The 5,833-nt window shown below is 39.2% G+C and overlaps 1 pseudogene; it reads right to left on the reverse strand.

Moving 5' to 3' along the window:
- Positions 1-2,672: 2,672 nt before the first annotated feature.
- On the reverse strand, positions 2,673-4,420 carry LOC131921906 (glutathione S-transferase A4-like; annotated as a pseudogene).
- Positions 4,421-5,833: the final 1,413 nt, after the last annotated feature.

Below are 5,833 nucleotides of genomic sequence, written 5' to 3' on the forward strand. Positions count from 1 at the left end.
ATTCTATATCTTACCAATAACATTAAAGTTCATATAAGTTTATTGCTGCTCTACTAATAATAGTCAGAAACTGGAAACAGCATAAGTACCTATGAATGAGAAACTGAATAATGAAAATATGGTACATTTAGACACTGAATATTAGTCATTTATTAAGCAAAATGAAATTATATAAAAATGAAATTTATAGGTAAATGAATGTTGCTTGAAGCAATTACCCTTAGTGAGGTTCCCAAAATCCAAAAAGACAAACATTGCATTTTCTTAAAAAAATGGGGAAAAGAGAACTGGATGTTTGAGCTGAAATAGGGACAGAGTGGGAGAGCAAGGAAAAAGATACCATGATAGGTGGAGATATCATGGGAATAGGGAGAAACAGAGTGCTAGGGAAGCTCCCAGGAATTCACAAGGATGACCTCACCTTAGACAATTAGCAATAGTGGAAAGTGTGCCTGAACTGGCCTACTTCATTAATCAGATTGGTGAATGCCCTAGCTGTCATCATGGAGTCTTCATCCAGTGATTGATGGAAGCAGATGCAGAGATCCACAGCCAAGCACCAGGCCGAGTTCCAGGAGTCCAGTTCAAGAGAGAGAAGAGAGATTCTATGAGCAACAGACATCAAGATCATGATGGGGAAACATACAGAGACAACTAAACCACACTAGTGGGAACTCATGAACTGTGGACCAATAGCTGTGGAGCCCCATGGGATTGGACTAGGCCCACTGCATAGGCAAAGTAGTTGTTTAGTTTGAACTTTTTAAAGGGACCCCTGGCAGTGGGATCAGGATTCATCTCTGGTGCATGAGTGGGCTTTTTGGAGCCCAGTGCCTATAGTGGGATGCCTTGCACAGTCTTGGTGTAGGGGGAGGAGCTTGGACCAGCCTCACCTGAAAAAGCCAGGCTCTGCTTACTAACCATGGGAGGCCTTGCCTTGGAGGAGGTGGGAATGGAAGGTGAGTTGGGGGAAGGTTGGTGGGTAGGAGGATGGAGGGGAGGGGGATCTGGGGTTGGTATATAGAATGTATAGAACATTTCTTAATAAGAAAAAAAAAAGAAAAATAAATTTGTATTACAACTGCAAAAAAATGTGGCTACTAACTTTTAAGCATTATGTATATGAATTCCAAACACAAAAACCACAGTAATCATTACTTTAATACTACAATAAAGCCGGGCGGTGGTGGCGCACGCCTTTAATCCCAGCACTCGGGAGGCAGAGCTAGGTGGATCTCTGTGAGTTCGAGGCCAGCCTGGGCTACCAAGTGAGTTCCAGGAAAGGTGCAAATCTACACAGAGAAACCCTGTCTCGAAAAAACAAAAAAAAAAGAATACTACAATAAGATATTTTGCTTCCCATATTAATTATGTCTCATTAAATATTAAAATATGAATATATCCTTATAAAATGACAATTTTATTGGATTCAGAAGTATATATAATTGCAAACAGAAAGTTCAAAACATTAAAATGCAAAGTATATATTGCTGGAAATGTTCAATAATATATCAGTTTATAGACTATCCGTGAGCAGAATCAGTACCACAGGAAAGTATACTTTTAGTTAGTTTGGTTTTGATAGGTAAATATCTAAACAAGCATGCTGTGGTTTGTATTCATGCACATAAATTATATATATATATAAATATATATAATGTATATATATAAAATGTATGTGAAGTTGAAACATATAAATATGGAAACATATAAATATAAGTAATATATAAAATGGTTTGATTTTCATCTCCCTAATGGCTAAGAATGTTGAAAAAATCTTTACGTTATCTCGGCCATTTGAAATTCTGTTGAGAATTCTCTGTTTAGATCTTATGGCATTTTGAAACAAAATAACCCCCAAAGAGAGTAACACTATTAGGAGGTGTGGCCTTGTTGGAGGAAGTTTGTCACTCTGGGTTGGGCTTTGAGTTCTTTTTTTCTCATGCTTCCCTCAGTGTGCCTGTCAATTGACTTTCTGCTGCCTTCTGGTGAAGATGTAGCACTTTTAGCTCCAAAACCACATCTGCCTGCATTCCACCATGCTCCCCATCATGATCATAATGGACTGAACCTCTGAAACTGTAAGTGAGCCACCGGATTCAAATGTTTTCTTTATAATTGTTGCCATGGTCATGGTGTCTCTTCAAAGAAACAAAATTAACTTAGACAGATCTGTAACTTATTTTTTAATTGGAGTATTTGGATTGTTGATGTCTAGTTTCTGTAGCTGGAAGTTTCTCTGATCCAACTGGGCCACATAGTCCCAAAGTTGCTTATAAAATAATCACTCAGAGGCTTAATATAAAAACTGCATTGCCTATGGCTTCTTGCTTCTTGTTGGCTAGCTCTTTCATCTAAATTAGCCCATTCTTATTAATCTATATGTTGCCACATGGCCGTGATGTTACCAGTCTGCTGGCATCTTGTTATTACCCAGCCCTTCTTTTCCTCATTATCTCTTTTGGATTTTCCCACCTGGCTCTATCCTGCCCTGCCATAGGCCAATGCAGCTTTATTTATTATACAATGAGAGCCACACATATTCACAGCATACAGAAAGACATCCCACAGCAAGTTTCTTGATTTTTTTTTTTATAGTTATGAATGCCTGGCCTTAGCTTATTTTAGTTTCTAGCCAGCTTTCCTTAAATTAACCCGTTTATCTTTGCCTCTGAGCTTTTTCCCATTCTCTAACTTCTGTAAATCTTACTCTTTCTCTGTGGCTTGCTGTGCAGCTGGGTGGCTGGCCCCTGGAGTCCTCCTCCTTCTCTGGCTGCTAGATCTAGCTCTCCTCCCAGATTTTCCCTCTATACATTCTGCCTACCAGCCCCGCCTATCCTTTCTACTGCCTTGCTATTGGCCAGTTTTATTAGACCATCAGGTGTTTTAGACAGGCACAGTAACACAGCTTCATAGAGTTAAACAAATGCAACATAAACAAAAGTAACACCCCTTAAAAAATATTCTACTGCAGCTGAAGACTCCTGGGATCCATCCTTTGCTTCTGGATTGCTCCGTAGCTGGCCTGTGGTGACGCTGCGATTGGATCCTTGCTGTAGCCTCCTTAACACCTGCTGCCACTAGAACTTCAGGATGTTCCTGACCACCTTAACATAGTGGTCATCTGGAGGTGGCTTCCTCTGACTCCCAGGCTGCAGAAACTTCTTTTTTTTTTTTCTTTTTTCTTTTTCTTTTTATTTATTCATTTATTTATTTATTTATTTATTTATTTATTTATTTATTTATTTATTTTTAATTTTTATTTTGCAATACAATTCAGTTCTACATATCAGCCACGGATTCCCTTGTTCTCCCCCCTCCCGCCCCCCTCACCTTCCCCCCAGCCCGCCCCCCATTCCCATCTTCTCCAGGGCAAAGCCTTCCCCCCAGACTGAGATCAACCTGGTAGACTCAGTCCAGGTAGGTCCAGTCCCCTCCTCCCAGGCCAAGCCAAGGGACCCTGCATAGGCCCCAGGTTTCAAACAGCCGACTCATGCAATGAGCACAGGACCCGGTCCCACTGCCTGGATGCCTCCCAAACAGATCAGGCCAATCAACTGTCTCACCCACTCAGAGGGCCTGATCCAGTTGGTGACCCCTCAGCCATTGGTTCATATTTCATGTGTTTCCGTTCGTTTGGCTATTTGTCCCTGTGCTTTATCTAACCTTGGTCTCAACAATTCTCGCTCATATAAACCCTCCTCATTCTCACTAATTGGACTCCCAGAGATCCACCCCGGGCCTAGTCATGGATCTTGGGACCTCTTGAAACTGAGAAGCTTTTGTAGAGCAAAGGATACGGTCAACAAGGCAAAGCGACAGCCTACAGAAACTTCTTAATTGCAGGAATGTTGCTGATTCTTGTCTTAAATGCCTGCAGCAGAGGGAAGTCGGACAACACGGGAGGGCTGAGTTCTTCCACCATCAAAATGGCTTCTAACAGCTGAATGTCTGCCCAGCTGAGCTGGTTGCCAACAAGAAAAGCTTCCCCATGGTCTTTTAAAATCTTTTCAAAGACTGGGAAGTAATGGGTTTTAGCTCTCTTCACGATTAAAGCATAGTTCTCCTCTTTTTCCTCTGGGAGTTTGAATGGAACAGAGGCGATCATTATCATCAGGTCCAGGGTGCCATCAGTATACATGTCGATCCTGACTCTCTCCTTCAGATCCTCCCCATACAAGTTGAACTTGGCAGCAAGGTAGCTGAGGATGGCTCTAGACTGTGTCAGCAGCATTCCATCCATTTCAACCAAAGGGATCTGGTCAAGAAGCAGGTGCCCATCCTTTTGCAACTTTTCATACTATTCTCTTGTCTCAAGAAATTCTTCTTCAAACTCCACTCCTGCCTCAGCCAGCAGCCAGTGGGTAGACTCCATCCTGCCTCTGCCGTAAAAGTTGTAGAGCTTGGGTTTGTCTTCCATGACTCCTGGTTCAGAGTTCCCTTATTCTTCTACGATCCGGTCTTCCGATTTTTTTTTTTTTTTTTTTTTTTTGCTGTCTAGTTTCTTGAGATTTTTATGCATTTTAGAGACTAGCCCTCTGTCAGAAGTGGGATTGGTGAAAATCTTTTCCAATTTGGTATGATCAAATTTTGTACTTTTGCAGTTTACAAGAAAACAGTCCTATTTATGCACATACATAGACATAAATGAACTTATACATGAGTGTACAATTCTGTAATATACTGTGGTACTCACTGAATTAAAAAGAAGCTATATCTCAATTAAAATAACTGAGAAACATAATTTGCAAAAGCATAAGGTACTCTAATAAGTCATTTAAATTTTGAAATATTATACATTTTATAATTGTATAATTATAAGTTTATATATCTTTATATATGTGAATAAAAATATATTCATATATTTGATATAAATAGAAGTAGAGTTTTTCTCTCCCAACTGCCCAGTCCCAAATAAACACATAAAAGCTTATATTAATTACAATTAACAAATGAGAGAAATACATATTCACAGCATACAAAGAGATCATCCCATAGCATCTCCACTTTTTGTCTAATCAAAAAGGACGGTTTTAACTTTAACATAGTAAAATTACATACAACAAAACAGTTATCAAACAAGAATTACAGTTACAATATCCAGTCTATTTGTATTTAACAAAATCAGAGAAAACACTCTATTATCCACCTTATCTTGATGATAGTGAGTCTAAAGTTTCATATCTATTAACCTTTTATCATAACTAAGGAAAAGAATAATTACAACTATCTAGTCTTCAACTCAAAGACCTGAGAAGGAATAATGTTACCTGAATCACCAGGAAGTGAAGTCAAACTACTTCTAAATAAATGTGAGAAATGACAGAAACAACTGGCTGTCTGGAAAGTCACCCAAGGTTCTTCTATAATGTTGGGGCATCCATTTCTGGCCTACAGGCCTAGCATATCTGACAGATTTTCCTTTGAAGCAGGGAATGCTGTAGGAACGTCCTGCCCAGTCTTAGCAAAGTTCAGCAGTAGCCCTTTTTGCGTCTGCTTGTCTAGTTTGGACAGTAACTGTCAGCAATTGAGGCAAGGGCAGTTTCTTTGCTCACAGGGCCATCTTTTGGCAGGAAGAAAATGAACTCCATATGGAGTTTTTTTTTTGTTTTTTTGTTTTTTTTTTTTAATGTGCATCATCTTTTCTGGAGTATATTGGTCCTCATAGGAGCAAATTCATCTCACTCTCATGAAAAGTCCAAGTTATTAAAACCTTTTATATGTCATATTCTGTATGTTTTTGAAGTATTTGAAAATTACATATCTATCTGAAATATATCTTTGTATACCTAGAAAACCTAACTAACATGACTATAAGTTTGACTATTATACA

This window comes from Peromyscus eremicus, chromosome 11 (genome assembly GCF_949786415.1).
Source record: "Peromyscus eremicus chromosome 11, PerEre_H2_v1, whole genome shotgun sequence".
Lineage (NCBI taxonomy): Eukaryota > Metazoa > Chordata > Mammalia > Rodentia > Cricetidae > Peromyscus > Peromyscus eremicus.